The following is a 19350-nucleotide window of genomic DNA, read 5'->3' as shown; positions in this document are numbered from 1 at the left end:
GGAGGTTCCAGGCTGGGATGCCAGGAGGGGACACGTAGAGCCCGAGGGCCCAAGGAGACCCAGGCAGAACAGAGTACAAGAGAAGAGCGAGGCACAGTGTATTTGTGCTGCCTGCCTGGCATCACTGTGATATCCTCATCTCTCAGCTTCCTTTCCACCTGGCAGCAACTGTCACCACCACCACCACCTCCCATTTGCACACTCATTTCTTTTCCCTCCGTATCCAGCTCCTGCTCCATTCCAGCCGGGCTGTTTAGTGCCTCCCCACACATCATATGCTAATCCCCATCTCCAAGGTGTGGTGCCCAGCATTCCACCTCCAAAAACACCCTCCTTATTCCTTTGCTTCAGAACACACTTATGACCATTGTAAAAATACACCTCTCACCTTGGAAATGGGGACCCTTACAACATATATACTGATGTTTGTTTATTCATCCACCTAAATTTTTTTAAAAAACATGAGTTCACTAATATCTCCAATTTCAGGCTGCATCATTGGGCTTATTCTAGTCTTTCTCCTTTTTATATTTGTAACTCCCTTCTCTAACAGTGAGAAACCCAACTCCCAGTATCCAACTAGTATTTACTTATTTGCTCAGTTTCCCAGCATGTAAACCAATCTGTGTCAGCAGACAGTATGACCTGTATCTATTAAGTTGGTCATTTTAAATCACACACATATACAACATGAAATCAGACATTTTCTATATGTATATAAGAAATAATATGTGCCTATAAGAAATTATGTATTATGTAAGTGTAAATATGTTTATAATTTCTGATGTGTGTATGTGTATTTTTTCTTTTAAAGAAAGTAAGGCGTTCTTCAAGGAAAATACACACACACAAAATGTGTCCTTTCATTCAACATGTTTGGCTTACAGGGTAATTACATGCAAGGTTCTGGGTTACGCTGCAGAGAGTGCAAAGACGAATCAGATACAGTTTCCCCAGCAAGAAATCTGGGAGATTAGGCATTGCAGAAATGGTCTACAGGACAAGATAGAAAGTGGTATCATGAGAGAGGTACAGAGAAGGAAAGAAAGACGGGGATGGGGTGGAAAATATTCAAATGAATGTGGGGAATGCTTGCTTGCCAACCAGACCAATGAGTTGAAAAACAGGGTCTGGGAGCCACCTAATGCAGAATCTTTCAGGGGTGTTTTTAAAAAGAGGTTACCTCAGACCCCTGAATCAGAATCTCTCAGGGCAGGGCTTGGAATTCTTCCATTTTGAATCATGCCCCAGATGATTTTTGTGCTCACTAAACTTGAAGAATCATAATTATAGACTATGAACGTCTTAAGAGGAGGACTATGTCTTCCTCATATTTTAACATCAACTTCTAGAAATTAACGTACAAGAGAAGACTGAATCAATGAAAAGGGGATTAAAAATGGACAGAGCTGTCTAAAAACTACAGAGCAGGAAAAGTAAAATGCATGGCACACCCCTTTGGACATTTCATATGGGAGGTCTCACAATTCTAGCCACTAATGGACAACACCCCATGCTCTGAAAATCAAGGGTTTGAGTATGATAGGAGAATGAACTTGTGTTTTTGAAAAGGGTATTGGCTTCTACAGCCGAGTCGTCTGAGTCACTTTGCATTCTCTTCCATACAGGACGAAGAGTGAACATTGCTTGACCACTAGAGCAGCTGTTAAGCAAGCCCACTGAAGTGTTATGTATCCCATAATCAGACTAATGATGTTGTTTTGGAGACCATGTGCCACATCACCATTCTGAGCTGTGATTATGCTTGAAATCTTTTTGGGGGATAAAGAAATCACTCTTAGGCCTTGAAGAGCTTATGATTTTTGTCAACTAGTATTTCTGTTTCTTTAGTTTTTAAACAAGCTTAAAGTTTTTGAGAGAGGACTCTGGTTGGTAGCTGCTTTCCCTGTTTATCCAAAAAGCCAGTCTTTTATTGCATTTGATGTTTCACAGTGAACTACATCCTCTAGCCTACTGCAGGGTCAAAGATGATTCCCAGGACCCATCCTGGATGGCCCTTCTTAGTTTAGAGGAAAGGCAAGGGTCAAGGGACAAGGGCTCGTGTTCCCAGCATCTCAGCTGGGAGAACTGGTAAGTCCCTTACCATCTCCTCTGTGAGCTGGAAAGTCTGCTCTAGATGACCAGGAGGTCGTATCCAGTAACATTAAATAATAACATGAAAATGTTAATGATTGCTTTCTGATTAGGCTGCAGATTTATCGCACTTAGACATTTCAGACCACTGGCCTACATAAAAAGTTTTATTAGAGTTTATTTTTGTTTTTAGTCTGTGTCTTTCAGAGTGACATAGATGAGGAGGGGTTTACTTTGGTTCCAGCTTTCATTTGGTTTCATCTGGTTTTGACATTTACTTGTTCTGGTGGAGATTAACGGAATTTAAGTGAACCAAGCGCAGGTCTGGTTATCAAGAGAATTTGGCTCTAGGCCCTGTTTTGTTATCAGCTACCTCTCTGATTTAGGGCAGCCTTCTCCCTGTCTCTAGGCCTAAGTATCCTAACCTGTAAAATTAAAAGTTGGACTACATCATTTCTAAAGTCTTTTTTGGATCAAAAAACTCTGTCTTGAAACACAAACACTTAGTACAAATAAACAGAAAACATGAAAGTTGGAAATTCACACCTATTTTGGATATACGCACAGTTGCAGCTGATCACTTTTTAAAATACTAGACTAGTTCAGAGGTACTTCTTTGCTTATATATTCATGCTGGTAACCCCAATATTCAGCAAATGTTTGGTGAATGGTGAGTGAACAAAGGCAAACGAAACAGATCCCAAAGGTAGAGAAACTATTTTATCAGTCCACCAATTCTCATCTATTTTTAAAATGTAGCCTCTTCTTTACAGTAATAACAGTAGCCATGGTCAGCATTTATTGAATGCTTCCTAAGTTTCTATGCTTAGTCCTTAATACACATTATCTTATTTATCAGATTTAGATAATATTTGGGACCTTATAGAATTTACTTCTTCAGATTTCAATTTCCTCATCTGGGAAATGGGGGCAATAATATCTATCTTGCAACATTTGGGAAGGGATTCAAGATAGTATTTTATTTATTTATTTTTAAAGATTTTATTTTTATTTTTTCTCTCCCCTCCCCCACCCTGGTTGTCTGCTCTCTCTGTCCACTCACTGTGTGTTCTTTTGTGTCCGCTTGCATCCTTGGCAGCACCGGGAAACTGTATCTCTTTTTTGTTGCGTCATCTTGCTGCATCAGCTCTCTGTGCATGCAGCGCCACTCCTGGGCGGGCTGCGCTTTTTTCACGTGGGGCGGCTCTCCTTGCAGGGCACATTCCTTGTGCGTGGGGCACCCCTACACAGGGCGCTGCTGTGTGGCACAGCACTCCTTGCGCACAGCAGCTCTGCGCCTGGGCCAGCTCACCACACGGGTCAGGAGGCCCTGGGTCTCGAACCCTGGGCCCTCCCATATGGTAGGCGGACACTACCAGTTGAGCCACATCTGCTTCTCAAGATAGTATTTTTAAATGTCGCTCACATTGCCTGCCACTTAGTAGGGCCCAATAAATTGTCGCTCTTTTTAACCATAATTAGTTTATTTATTAGCTTCTATTTGGCTTTTTAACATCAATTACAGAAGACCAAATTAAACAAAGGTAAAATATTTTTTAATTATTTCATATAAAATAATTTAACTGAGGGGAAAGTCTAGTAAAATTAATTTAAAACATGAATGATGGACCAACTTTAAAGAAAGTTTTGTTTTTAAGATCAAACAAGTACAGAAATAATATTAAAGAGAACTACTTTAATGGAGAGATTAAAATGTTTATAATTCACGTGTAAATTGTTACTAAGTATGGTGTGTTCAAGATGTTTAAATGTAATTTGTTCTCTAAAGTAATTTAAACATTAGCTTTATGAATATTGTTTATAGTATAATTTGATTAATAATGGTGAAAAGGTAAACTTTTGCTAAGCTTTTGTTAAATTTGTTACAAATTTTAAATAAGAATATCAAGACTGGTGAGGGTCACAGCATATTTTTATCCCCATGTGGTTTTATTTGTTGATATTATAGTCTTTGAAGATTGACAGAATTTTATTTTACTTCTTAGCTTCTTGTAAATAACTAGCCATTTTCATTGGAGTTTTCTAATTCTATAAATAACTTCCACTGTATTTTTTATTCAGAGTTAAGAGCCAATCATTCTTTCTACTTCAGTCATTTATATCTTTCATGGAGACAATATATTATATTTCAATTCTAAATTTTCTTCACCTTGAAGGTGCTTTTTTAGCATATAACAGTACACATAAATATTGCAAAATAAAGAGCATCAGAGTACAAATAATCGATTAAATAAGATCTTTTACTTGGATCAATTTTTTGCATTTGAAGTATATTCATTGTTGATTACCCCAATGCTTTAGTAAAGTCTCACATCACACTTTGAGTTTATTTACTCTACAAGTTTCAAAAGCTGTGGATTTCGAATCACACACAGATAAAGTATTTCATAATGGAATCTGAAGTCCAGAAGGACTCCACAACTATTCTAAGCCAAAGACAGTCAAAAATAAGTTTCCAATAAGATGCTTATTGTGTCCAAAACAAGTCTATCTCAAACAGAATAAGATTGCCTAATAATTTTATTTTTGTGAACTGTTTAGCTGAATGAAAAACTATGTCTGAAATGAAAGAACGTGGATTTTACAACTAAATACAAGAGTACAGGAATATAGGAGGAATGCAGATAGCTGAAAGATCAACCTTATATTCAATTTAATGCTTCCTATGGAGAAAGCATGGCATATGGAATCTTGGTAAAATACTATCAGAATCCCAGAATCAAAAAGGTTGTAAGGAAAACGCCCAGAAGTCAGAAATCTAGGGTTCTAGTCCCAGCACAGATCCTAGCTAGCTCTGCAGCCTCCAAAATGAGCTGGGGCTTAAAGGTCCTTCCATAATCCTCTTACGTGCTCTGGGCAGCCCATTTGCCCGTTTCCCTAGCAACTGCCCCCCCCCACCTTCTTCTCAAGGCCCCTACTCCACTCCCATTCTCTTTCTCTTAGCAGATGACCTCATCTCCTTTACAGAAAAACAAAGGTTATCTGGCAGAAACATGCTCAAGTTCCTGCACTCTTCCTCCACTCCCACCCCCACTAAAACTTATCTCTTTCTGCATTGGCCTCACCACTTCCATGTATTATCACCAGGAGAGGCATCTTGTCTGCCATTCAAGGCTGCTCCTCCAGCTGTTTTCTCCAACCCTTCCTTTGCCTTGAAGCCCCATCAGGTCCCATTCCCCATCTTTGTGTGTGTGCATCTCTCTCTCCCTGTATGTTTTTCTTTTACTCCCTAAACTCTTCTTTTCATCAGAACCACGCTTCTGCGGTAATAGTCTACATTTGTTGTGTCCACTTCCAAACCTTCTTTTCCCTCCTCACATATTTATGATGTGTCTTCCCCCCACACTGTCACTGCCCCCGCTCTAACAGAGGTCATCGTGACATTCAAATGGCCAAACCCAAGGGGCATTTGGCATTCATTCCTTGTCTCAATGGACTTCTGTTGACCACTCAACTTCTTGGACCTCTTTCCTCACTCAGGGCTGTGCTATCGTGGCTTTCCTCTGATTCTTGCACTAACTCTGGGACTGTTAATTCTTGGTCTTCACTGCTGTCTCCTCTCCATCTGGGTTGCCCCAAAATAATGATACTCCTAAGGATTCTGCCATTAGTTCTGTCTCCAAGATCTTAAAAATGGTCCCTCTCTGATTACCTCTTGTATTAGTTTCTGTTGCTGCTGTAACAAATTACTACAAATTTAATGGCTTAAAAACAACACAAATTTATTATTTTCCAGTTCTGGAGGTCAGAAGTCTGAAAAGAAGCCAGCAGGTTGAGTTCCTTTCTGGAGGCTCTAGAAGAGAATCTATTTCTCTTGATTTCTCCACCTTCTAGACTCTAGAGTTTCATGGCCTCCTTTCATCTTCAAAGACAGCATCAGTGAGTTTCTCACATCACAGCACTCTGACACTGACATTGGGCTCAGCCACACTCCAACTTCCAGTCTCTAGGTTGTTTTCAGGTCTGGTCCCTGTGTCTCTCATCTTTCTTGGATGAAATGCTTCAGAGGACACATGGTCTGCTTCACATTTCTCATCTGGGCCCGGGGCTAGAGGGGAGCAGTTACCTGGAGATACCTTGACAGATCATGAGGGAGCACGGGGGCAAGCACAAAGGAGATGTGCATTTCAAATCATTCGAAATATGGTCAAAGTAAGAAAGATGGAAATGTCTAAGTCAAGAGGTAGGATGTATACTTCATCTACCGTGAGACCAAAGTAAAGGGGTGAACTTATCATTCTATTCCAGGGAAGTGAAGAATCTCACAGACAGCAAATAAAATGACCTTCCAGAAGAATTTACTCCAGATGGAATGAGATATTATGGACAAAAACAGAGAGAAATGAACCAAAATAGGTGAAATGAAGAAAAAAAAAAAGAGAAACCTTGCAATTGAACTGGGTGTTCATCAAAAATTTTAAAACTCTGTAAAAGAGATAAACTCTAGAGGGACAAAATAAAATGAGTATAGCAGTCAGGAATTTACCCCAAACAAAAATATAAACCATATGAAAAAGCTTTTAGAGATATGAAAGTGGTAAAAGAAACTCCAGTATGCATCACATAGGCATTCCAAAATAAGAGAAGTGATGACCTTTGTGAGAAAGTAATATTCAAAGAGAAAATGGTTGAGAGTTTTACAGAAAAGAACAGGATATGTGTTTTTACATTGAAAGTGCACTTCTAGTACCAAGCAAGAGAAATAAAAATAATCCAATACCTAAATACATTGTAATTAAAACTATAGAGCCTCAGGGTTAAAGAGCAAATCCTAAAAAATATATATAAAATACAGGGAATCAGACTTGGCCCAGTGGATAGGGCGTCCGTCTACCACATGGGAGGTCCGCCCGTTCAAACCCTAGGCCTCCTTGTCCCACGTGGAGCTGACCCATACGCAGTGCTGATGCGTGCAAGGAGTGCCCTGCCACGCAGGGGTGTCCCCCACATAGGGGAGCCCCACACGCAAGGAGTGCACCCCATGAGGAGAGCCGCCCAGCACGACAGAAAGTGCAGCCTGCCCAGGAATGGTGCCACACACACGGAGAGCTGACACAACAAGATGACGTAACAAAAAGAAACACAGATTCCTGTGCCACTGACAACGACAGAAGTGGACAAAGAAGACAATGCAGCAAATAGACACAGAGAACAGACAACCAGGTGGGGGGGAAGGGGAGAGAAATAAATAAATCTTTAAAATATATATATATATGTAATACAGAACAAAGGCAAAGAAAGAACAATTAGATTAGTGTCAGAATTCTCTTCAGGAACAATATATGCAGAAGCTAAATTATTGAGGGGTAATAATCGGCAACTTAAAATTCTTTACCTCCTAAATGGAGGCAGGAAGTAGTTGGCTATTTTTTTTTGCTTCTACAGTGGATGGAGGGAAGTGGCTGTGGCTCAATTGATTGGCTCCTGTCTACCATATGGGAGGCCCAGGTTCACGTCCCAGGGCGTCCTTGTGAAGGCAAGCTGGCCCAAGTGGAGAGCTGATGGCCCGTGCCTGTGGAAAGCTGGCACAGCAAGATGATCCAACAAAGGGAGACAAACAGACACAAAAGAACAACATACAAGCAGACACAAAAGAGCACACAGCAAATGGACACAGAGAGCAGGCAGCAAGCCAGCCACAAGGGGGAGATAAATTTAAAAATAAATAAATAAATAAATCTTTAAAAATATATAGAGAGGATGGAAGTCTCTGCCTCCCAGTAAGATTAGCTAGTGGTCTTTTTACATGTTCATGTTATATTTGCTGCAGCTGATGTACAGATATTGAAACACAGCTACCAAATGTGGTTCCATTTTGGTTTACACTATGGTTTATATTTTAGACTCCACACTTTTCTAAATTTTTAGTTACATTATGGTTTACAGTTTAGACTACACTTTTATAAATTTTTGGTGAAATTTAACATGTCCTACATCCATCATTGCACGATCTTGTGGAGCACTTCCATTGCTCCTGTTACCCCTGCTTTCATCTATTCTATTCCTCTCTCCCTCTCCCCTCAGGGCCCACAGTGACAAGCGTCACTGCTTGAAGGACCAGGTTCACAGATACTTGGTGTTATCCTAAATGATATTGCAGGGACAGATACTGGACATTATGTATCCTGCCATAAACCACTGGAAGAACTGGGGAGAGTGTAAAAACAACAATGTAAACTATAATCCATGAGGTGCAGCAGTGCTCGCTCCAAAATGTATTCACCAAATGCAATGAATGTGTGGGAGAAGTGGGGTGGGGTATATGGGAAGCTCTTTTATATATATATATATTTTAAAGATTTATTTATTTATTTATTTATTTATTTTTATTTATTTCTCTCCCCTTCCCCCCCACCCCAGTTGTCTGCTCTCTGTGTCTATTTGATGCGTCGTCTTCTTTGTCTGCTTCTGTTGTTGTCAGCGGCACAGGAATCTGTGTTTCTTTTTGCTGCGTCATCTTGCTGTGTCAGCTCTCCGGTGTGTGTGGGACCATTCCTGGGCAGGCTGCACTTTCTTTTGCGCTGGGCGGCTCTCCTTACGGGGCACACTCGTGTGTGGGGCTCCCCTACACGGGTGACACCCCTGCGTGGCAGGGCATTCCTTGCACGCATCTGCACTGTGTGTGTGGGCCAGCTCCACACAGGTCAAGGAGGCCCAGGGTTTGAACCGTGGACCTCCCATGTGGTAGACTGTCTCCCTAACCACTGGGCCAAGTCCGCCGCTGTCTCATATTTTTTAATGTAACATTTTTTGCGATCTATGTATCTTAAAAAAAAAAAAGACAATTAAACAAAATAAAACCTGAAAAAAAAAAGAAGGATTAGCTAGTGGGAAATTACTGAAACATATTAGGGGGATTCAGATGCTAAACACCCCAGCATAATAACAAATATCTATCACAATCCTTAACTCCATTATTGAAAAGAGCAACAAAATTACAGATAATTGAATTAGCATTCAACTCAAAAGCGATAGAGTACACCAAGGAAAGAAAAAGGAATAAAATAATAAAGGTAAGAGCAGAAATTAGAGTGACAAAGCAAAATAAAATACATAGATGGGAGTGGATTAGGTGTAGCTCAGTGGTTGAGCTCCTGCTTTTCATGTACGAGGTCTTGGGTTCAATCCCAGGTACCTCTTAAAACATATATAACTGTATATGGGAAAAACATATAGATGAACAATACCAAAGCTGGTACTTTGAAAAAGGCAAACTTCTGGCAAATGAGAAGGTAGAAATAAACAATGGCAGCAACAAGAAGAGATACAACTACAGACACATGATTTTTTAAAAAAATCATAAGAAAACACTGTGATCAACTTCATGCCAGTCAATTTGAAAATCTACAAGAGGGAAGCAGCTGTGGGTCAATCGATTGGGCTCCCATCTACCATATGAGAGGCCATGGGTTCCTGTCCCAGGGCCTCCTTGTGAAGGCAAGCTGGCCCACATGCAATGCAGAGAGCTGACAGCCCGTACTGTGCAGAGAACTGGTGCAGCAAGATGATGCAACAAAGGGAGACAAACAGACACAGAAGAACACACAGTGAATGTACACAAAGAGCAGACAGTAAACAAGCCACAAGGGAGGGGATAAATAAATAAAAATATAAATCTTTAAAAAAAAAAAAAGTAAACCTACATGAAAGGGAAAGTTTTAAAATATCTAGCAAGCCAATTGGATTCTAGACTCAGGCAAGTCCAGGCTAGAAAAGAAGTATGGTGGACAGAACAATGGTTCCAGAAAGATGTACATTTCCTAATCCCCAGAACCTGTGAATACGCAACATTAATTAAAGTTGTCAGTTAACCTTAAAATAGGGTGATTACCCTGATTACCCAAAGTAATCATAACAGCTGACCAGTGACCTAGAGAATAATGGAAATGCTTTTAAACCCACCAAGTTTTGTTGCACAGCATTGTCGTGGCAATTGCTGACTATTGCCTTGTATTTTATTGCCTTGGTTTTCCTCATATGTTTCTTTGTGTTTTTTTTTTAAAGATTTATTTTTATTTATTTTTCTCCCCTCCCCTGCACGCCCCCCCCCCCCCCCCGGTTGCCTGCTCTCTTGTGTCCGCTTGCATTCTCAGCAGCACTGGGAATCTGTGTCTCTTTTTGTTGCATCATCTTGCTGCATCAGCTCAGTGTGTACTGTGCCACTCCTGGATGGGCTGCGTTTTTTTGCACAGGGCAGCTCTCCTTGCAGGGTGCGCTCCTTGTGTGTAGGGTTCTCCTACGTGGGGGACGCCCCTGCATAGCACGGCACTCCTTGCTCATGGCAGCTCTGCACGTGGGTCAGCTCACCACACAAGCCAGGAGGCTCTCCTGTATGGTAGGCGGACGCTCTATCAGTTGAACCATTTCCACTTCTCTCCTCATACGTTTTGAGAACTTTGGTTTGGAGGCTTATTTTCAGTGGAAGAGTTTTTGCTGGTTGTTTCCCTTTTGCTTCTTCTCTGTGTTTGTCACTAGCTGTTTAGTAAAATTCAGATGCTTCCATGCAGACCCCCTTGGGACTTATGTCCAGAGTCAAGTCTTATATTGATTTTCCAGGTCCTGTCCTGGGATGACTTTGGGGACAGTCACATCCTTCCTTGAGCCAGAGGGTGGCTTAGCCCAGAACCTGGTTGTCAGTTCTGTTTGCATCTTCCCATCCCTAGGCCTGAAGGTGGAGGCTCAGGTAGCAGGCGACTGAAGCTTTTCCTCATTTTCCATTCAGTGCGGTAAGAACCAGCCCTCTGCTTCTGGTGAGCCTGGTTCACTTTTCCTGCCTTGCCTGGGGTTTTTTAGTTCTCATTATCCCAGGGAACATAGACTCCACTCCACCTCCTTCCAACGCAGAGCCCGGCAGGCTCACAGCTTCAGCCCCGCTTATCATATTGTATTTCTCTCCTGTTTTTGTTCCAAAATTATATTTACCTTGTTTTTGAGGTAACAACGTCTTTTATAGGTTTCCCCATCACTTCCGTGTGTTTGGAGTAGGGGAAGGGTGCTTTAAAATATGAACTCTCAGTGCTATTTGACCGGAATTCTCCCGGATATTCCTACCTGCTTGTTCACCAAGCTCTTATGCGTAATACACTCAAAACTGAGATGCCACCGGCCCTTTTCCCATATAACCACTCCTTTCTATATTCCCTATTCTGGTTAATATCACCAACCTCCTTGCATTTGCTCAAGCCCTAATCCTCAGGCATTCTTTTTTGGTCACCTTCCTCCCATATCTTCTTCCGGTCTTCCACCACTCCTCCCCCATGCCAGTCCTCACTCCCATCAGCAAAGTAAGCTTACTAAGAGGAATTTCTTATTATCTTATCTGTTGGCAGAAGTTCTCAGTTGGCTGAAGGATAAGTCCACACTCTTTCACGCAGCGTACAGAGCCAATGCCAGGCATGGCCTCAGCCCTGTTTCCCTCTTGTTGTGGGAAATTGGCTTCCCTGTTCCTTATTGTAAATGTTACACCTGTTCTATTGTAGATGTTGCAGTTGTTCCCTATTATAGTTGACGTTGCAGTTCCAATAGCAAACAGCTGCTTGGTAATTTCCAATAAATATGAGGTGGAAACTAAGGTCAAAACTCTCAGTTCCAGAAGCTGTGACTCCCCTGGTCCTAGCTTTATCTCCTCTCTTGTGTCTCTCTCTCTGACCTTTATTTTGTAAGTGCTGTGTTGCCTTCCCTTTGAGCCAACCTATTGTGAGCTGATTGCAGGACCTCTCAGCCTCAGCTCCAGCTACCCCATTCTTAGCTTTAACCAAACCAGTCTACTAAGTGTCCCTGACTCTGCCATATTGTTTCTGGTTCCACTCTTTTTTCACACCCTTTGTGTGAACTGAAATTCCTTTTCCTGGACCACTGGTCCAGCCCACTGCATCTTCCACTCCTCAGTCCTCCCCTGAGCTCATCTGGCAAATCTTCAAGACTCAAGAATCACCTGTACTGAAAATAACTTCCAAGGCCACCCCACCCCCAGAGCTGACCACGTCCTCATGTGTGCCCGTGAGGAATCTGATGTTGCACCTCTACTATGGAACCTATCCTACTAAGTGGCATTTGTGTGCATGTGTTTCTGCGCATGTGTTTGTCTATATTTGTGTACATTGTATACATATAATATGTACATATGTGTTATGTATCATGTGCTTGTTTCCCCCAGGAGACTGTAAGTTCCTCAAGAGCAGATAACTTTATTTTTCAGTACCTAATACCAAATCTCACACTTAGCAGGTACTCAGTAGAATGCATGTTGAACCATTGGATTGGATTAATTTTAGGTGAGTCCCTTTTTGGATCTTCTGCTGTCTCATTTGAAGGAATTAGACTGGGTAATTCAGGTTAAATTATTGTTACCATTGTTATTCTTCAAATATATAATTTAATTCATGTAAATTACTATGTCTGGGTAACATTAGTAAGTCTTTGATGTTTCAGGCATCAAAATATGGCAATAAAATTGATGGTTGCTTTAATAAATGTTTCTAGTTTATCCTGTTGTTGTTTTTCAGACTAAATATAAAGCACAAAAAGGATACTGTCAGGTAAAAGTTACCTTACTCCAAGTTTGTATTGTACACAATTACTTTTGATGTTGAGTATAATATTTGTATTTCTATTTATAGTACTTGATTCTAGTTTTAGCATGATGAGAATTTATTTGCAGTTGTTTGGATTTTGTTGTTCTAGGGATTTAAAAACCTATTCCATAGAGACCTTAGCTAATGTACAGTGAAACTGTTTTGGAAATTTAAAATTTTAGTTCAATTTCTTTGTCTGGCCTCACTGCCCTAAACTTTTCAGGCTCAGGTTGGAGATTTCGAGCACCTCTGAATAGATACAGTCTAAGCAAGCTGAAAGTTTGAGTCAGGTTACTCATGACCCACCAAAATTTGCCATTCATTCATTTTATTCATTCAGCATATACTGAGCATATAATTTATATATTCATATATATATTCATATTATATATTCATTTATATTTATATATTCAACATATGATAAGAACTGGGAACAAAGCAATGACAATGTAACTGTGACCTTATAGTTTGTTGGGGGAAAGAGGCAATTAAATAAAAAAACATGTGTAAGTGCTGATTGCTTAATCTTTTAAGTGCAAGAATACCCAACTCCAACTGGCTTACCGACAAAGGAAATTTACTGGTTGCATATACCTGAGAGGTTCAGAGGTGGGCCTGGCTTCAGCCCAACATGGTCCATGTAGTTCAAGTAGTTTGCCCAGAGCCCAGCACTTCTTTTGCTTCATTTCTCACCTCTGCTTCCACGATACTGGTTCATTTGTCAGAAGAAGCCTTCCAAGATCCCAAGATGGCCGCAAGCACCTCCTGAAGCTACATGCTACATTGGTTCCACAGAGTGAGGAGGAAGGCATCTGTGCCCCAGCATTCCCAGCATATCAGCAAAAGTCTCAAGATTCATTCTGATTGGACCAGCCTATGGCATGTGCTTGCCCCCAGCCTATCACTGTGAGCAATGGAGGGAATGTGTTGATTGGCTTAGCCTACATCACGTGCTTTATCCCTGGGGTGGAGACTATGTAACTGGACCTACTAGGCTTTCTGAATTGAAATAAAAGGCCATTGAAGAGAAAGGAGGATGGGTGCTGGGTGAGCAATCCAGAGCTCCTAGGGTCTCCAAATTTAAATAAAAGACTGTTGAAGGGAAAGGAGGCTGGGTGCTGGGTGGGCAATCCACTAGTGTTAGCAAGTGCTGTAATAGGAAAAGTGTAAAGTGCCTTGTGAGCAAATAGTACTTTGGGAGACAGAATAGTGTGATACTTAAGAGCAAGTGCTCTGAAGTCACATTGCCTGTGTGTGAATATCACCTCTGTCAACTTACTTTCCTGCCCCGTGCTTGGTTTTCTCAACGACAAAATAGAGAAAATAATAGTAATTTACCTATCAGGTTATTTTAAGGATTAAGTGAGATAATGCATGTGAAGAGCCTAGAATAGTATATGTCATTCCTAGCAGTTAGTATTTGTATACTATCAGACACCTAACCCAGTCTGGAGGAGTCACAGAAGTCTTCTGGGAGGAAGTGGCATTTGACACTAAGACCTAAAGGATGAGGAAAAATAATCTAAGAGAAAGAGGGGATTGATTTTTAGGAGAGGAGAAACTAGCCCCTCAAATCTTGGCTTTATACAGAACTACCTAAAAGGGAGGTATTTCACTAGTTTCATTTTCTAAGCAAAAAGTGTGATGATTTTACATTTCGAAGAGAGGACAATGTGAAAATGGAGCACATTTTGTAAATAAAAATTTGCTTTTTATTTGTAATTTGTAAATAAAAATTTGCTTGTGCAAATTATTTTGAAACTCCCCTTTTAAAAATGTATGTGTATAAAGGGCTCTTTATATTTTGGGGGGATCTGCTCAGCTATGTTTGGTAGATATATAACAAGAGAGGTTTAAAAATAAATAATTAAAAAGTTGTTTCATGGTTAATTCTACATAAGCCATTGACACTAGTGAAAGATTAGACCAAAAGACATACAAGATCTAGCGTGGGGAGTCTCTGATTTATGAGTCATGCGTCAGAGGAGTGCTGAGCAACTACAAAACAAATTCATAGAAAGGAAATGAGGCACCTTCCAGGAAGAAGCAAATCCCAACCCACTTGTAATATGGGCCAGTAAGGGTTTAACCAAACCTCACCCCATCCCATGCTCAACTCCAACCTGAGGTGTGTGTCTAATTGCCCCACGCAAGCTGTGGATGGCAGCCAGACTTCAGTCAGTAGACCTCCACTCAGTCCCTGCTCTGAGCAAGGCACTCTGCTAGGTACTTTGGAAAATACAATGATGTATCCAGCTCTTCTGAACTCTTACCTTTTGGGAATAATAAGTATAACCAGTCAACATTCACTGAGCACATACCATAAGCAAGCACTGTCCTGGCTTATGAGCACTAGTGTTCCCATTTTACAGAGAAGAAACTGAGGCTCTGAGAGGTTAAGTAACTGGCTGAAGGTCCCACAGGTGATTAGGCCCAGAACCAGGACTCAAACTCATGGCTGTCTGACCTCAGAGGGTTTGCTTCTGGCTGTGTCCATGTTCTCTGAGCAGAAGGGCCTCGTTTTTGGGTTTGTGGGAAGCAGGGATACTGTGTGCATAGACAGCAGTTCTCTAGTTTCTTTGCCGGGCAAAGGAAATGATGAGAAAGCAAGAACATCAGCTGGCCCTGGTGTATACTGCCAAAATGAATTGTTTGGACCATTTCCATGTTCTCAGAGATGGGTGAGATTTGGTTTTCATGGTGAATAATCTGCTTTTTCTCCTTCCAACGAGTAGTATTGAAAATTGTGTTGCTCCTTAGGAATGCTCTAGTGCTCCTTACATATCTGTGTGAGTTTTTTCCTAACAATAATTTTAAACTCTAATGGCCTCTATCTTTAGCCCTGAGTACAATTTTGGTTCTGTGTTAGCTATAAAACTGCAGACTTACTAGAGGATAGTCATAAGAGTTTCATTAGTTAAATGTGCATTGTTTCTATCTTATACTCTGGAAAAATTGAGATTTTTTTAAAGATTCTGTATGTGTGTGACTTTCTCATTGAAATTTTTTTTTTTTAAAGATTTATATTTTTATTTATTTAATTCCCCTCCCCTCCTCCGGTTGTCTGTTTTCTGTGTCTTTTTGTTGCGTCTTGTTTCTTTGTCCGCTTCTGTTGTCGTCAGCGGCACGGGAAGTGTGGGTGGCGCCATTCCTGGGCACGCTGCACTTTGCTTCGCGCTGAGCGGCTCTCCTTACGGGGCGCACTCCTTGCACATAGGGCTCCCCTACGCGGGGGACACCCCTGCGAGGCACGGCACTCCTTGCGCGCATCAGCACTGCGCATGGGCCAGCTCCACACGGGTCAAGGAGGACTGGGGTTTGAACCACGGACCTCCCATGTGGTAGACGGACGCCCCAACCACTGGGCCAAAGTCGGTTTCCCTGAAATTTTTTTTAAGTCTGAAAATTTTTGTGAAATTTTTATCATAAAACAGTCCTTGTTCTTACTTTCTTTCCTTATGCAGATTTTTTAATAAATTAGTAAAATTTTGTTGTTGCTAAAAATCATTTGCAATATTTTTTCAGTTACTTCAAGAATATTTTTTAATCTTCTTGACAAAGTGAAATTATATTGGTTCTTAAGAAAACATATCAAGCTAGGACTATACAAGAATGTGTAAATATCCTTAATCTTATTTCCTCACCTTCTTTAAAGAATAGACTCATTTAGAGACGTGGATGTGGTCAAGTGATTGAGCTCCCACCTACCACATAGGAGGTCCAGGTTCGGTTCCAGGTTCCAGGTTCCTGCTGGAGAAGACAAGCACAACAGCGAGCTGGGGAAATGGGTAGGCACGGCAAGCTGATACGACAAGATGATGCAACACGAAGACACAAAGAGGGAAGAATGAGAGACAAAACAAAGCAGGGAGCTGAGGTGACTCAAGCAATTGAGTGCCTCTCTCGCACATGGGAGGTCCCAGGTTCGGTTCCCAGTGCCTCCTACAGAGAAGACAGGCAGGCACAGAGAGTACACAGTGAATGGACACAGAGAACAGACAGTAAGTGTAAAACAAAGTGGGGCGGGGGGGATTAAAATTTTTTTTAAAAACTTATTTAGTTGAAATTCTCATTGGCAATCACGGAGTTTCTGGATCTCCCATTATAGGAACTTAATTTCTTTGACTTTGTGTCGCATACAGAGCTGGTTCTCAATCTTTGTATTTGCTGGATACTTATGAATATAAACTTTGGGGTGGTACATTAGAAATTATTAAAGTGCAACTACAAGTATCTCCCTATTCTGTTGGCTATCTTTTGACAAAGTTTCTGTTTAAATAAAACTACTTGGGGGAAGCAAATTTGGCTCAACTGATAGAGTGTCTACCTACCACATGGGAGGTCCAGGATTCAAACCCAGGGCCTCCTGACACATGTGGTGAGCTGGCCCACACATAGTACTGATGTGCACAAGTGCCATGCCAACAGGGGTGTCCCCCTCATAAGGGAGTCCCATGTGCAAGGAGTGTACCCTGGAAGGAGAGCCTCCCTGCACAATAAAAGCACAGCCTGCCCAGGAGTGGTGCTGCACACATGGAGAGCTGACACAGCAAGATGATGCAACAAAAAAGAGACACAGATTCCCAGTGTCCCTGACAAGAATGCAAGCAGACACAGAAGAACACACAGCGAATGGACACAGCAAGCACACAGCGGGAGTGAAGGAGAAATAAATAAAAATAGATCTTTAAAAATAAATAAATAAATAAAACTACTTGGGAAGCTGATGTGGCTCAAGCGTTTGAGCTCTCTCCCACCACATAGGAGATCCCAGGTTCTGTTCCTGGTGCCTCCTGGAGAAGATGAGCAAGACAGCCAGCTGGCACAATGGGCAGACATGGCAAGCTGACACAACAAGATGATGCAATAAGGAGACACAAAGAGGGAAGAATGAGAGACATAACAATGCAGGGAGCATAGGTGGCTCAAGCAATTGAACACCTCTTTCCCACACAGGAGGTCCCAGGTTCAGTTCCTGGGCCTCCTAAAAGGGAAGATGAGCACATAGGAAATGGATACAGAGAGCAAACAATGGGGGGGGGGGGGGGAAGGGGGAAGGGATAAATAAATGAAAGAAATCTTTAAAAATACATACATATGTAAAACTATTTATTGCCCTGACCCTGCCTTCCTATCTGGTCAGAAAGCAAATTCCTCACATAAAAACATCTTTCTTTGGTGTTAGATTGACAGTGGAATATGTCTCCTACCATATACTTTTTACTATGGCAAATTGTACCTGCTTCTTCCATCCCACTGTAGAAAACAATAAACATTCATCGCAAATTGGCAGTCCATCTAGGAAGGGTTTGGGCACAACTGTGCATCCCAGCACAGTTGCTAAGCATCAGCTGTGCAGGGATCCAAAGCATAACCTTTGGAGTCATGCTCACCTGAGTTGGAGTCCCACTTATGTCATTGATCAGTTGAGTGACATTGAGTGAGTTAATCTCTCTGAATCTCACCTTTCTCAAGTATGAAATCAGAGCCCTATGTTCATTACAGACCTGTCTCGAGAATTAAATGAGATAATATATATAAGGTACTTAAAATATAGTGGGCTCTTTCACTGTAAAAGAACCTATATTTTAAGTGCCAGCTATGGTGATGATCAGTTTCGCAGGTGCATTTTTTCATACGATAAACTTTCTTTTAAAAAGAAGTTTTAGATTACAGAAAATTGCATCAAAAGTATGGGGGGGGGTGGGGCAGGACGCAGATATGGCTCAAGCGATTGGGCTCCCATGTACCATATGGGAGGTTCCAGTTTCAGTTTCCAGGGCCTCCTGGTTAAGGTGAGCTGGCCCACGCAGCGAGCTGGCCTGCTAGGAGAGCTGACACAATAAGACAACACAACAAAAAAGAGACACAGAGGAAAGACAATGAGATACACAACAAACCAGGGAGCTGAAGTGGCTCAAGTGATTGAGTGCCTCTCTCCCACATTGGAAGATCCCAGGATTGGTTCCCAGTGCCTACTAAAGAGAAGATGAGAACAGAAGACAAGCAGACACACAAGAAGAAGGTGCAGCAAATGGCCTCAGCAGACAGCGAGCGCAAGTGGCAAAGGTGAGGGGAATAAACAAAATAAATCTTAAAAAAAAAGTATAGGGGAGGGAAGCAGTTGTATCTCAACCAGTTGGGTGCCCGTGTACCCCATGGGAGGTCCCAGGTTTGGGTCCCACTGCCTCCAAGGAGCAGATGCCACATCTGCCACAACCAGCTAGATGCAGCAACAAGCTAGACGCCGCACCTGCCACAATGAGGAGACGCTAAATGAGCAGATGCCACAAGCCAGCAGAAGCCACAGCCCATGGGGAGCAGATGTGGATCAGGCTGTTTGGCACTTGCCTCCCATGTGGGAGGTACCGGGTTTGGTTTCTGGTGCCTCCTGGAGAAGGCAAACAAACAATGAGCAGAGAGACAAGAGAATCATCTGGGGGGGGGGGGCAGGTGGTGGTGGATTTTTTTTAATTAAAAATTAAAAAAAAAAATAAGTATAGGAGAGGAGAGCAGATGTGGCTCAAGCAGATGAATGCCTGCTTCCTACATGGGAGGTCCAAGATTTGGTTCCTGGTGCCTCCTGAAAACCAAAAAAAAAAAAGCAAACAACAGGCAGGCAAAGTAAAGGAGCCAACTCAGGGGCAGTGGTTGAGCGCTG

The sequence above is a fragment of the Dasypus novemcinctus genome, chromosome 16 (assembly GCF_030445035.2).
Source record: "Dasypus novemcinctus isolate mDasNov1 chromosome 16, mDasNov1.1.hap2, whole genome shotgun sequence".
NCBI classification, from domain to species: domain Eukaryota; kingdom Metazoa; phylum Chordata; class Mammalia; order Cingulata; family Dasypodidae; genus Dasypus; species Dasypus novemcinctus.
Note: the sequence above shows the minus strand (reverse complement) of the source record.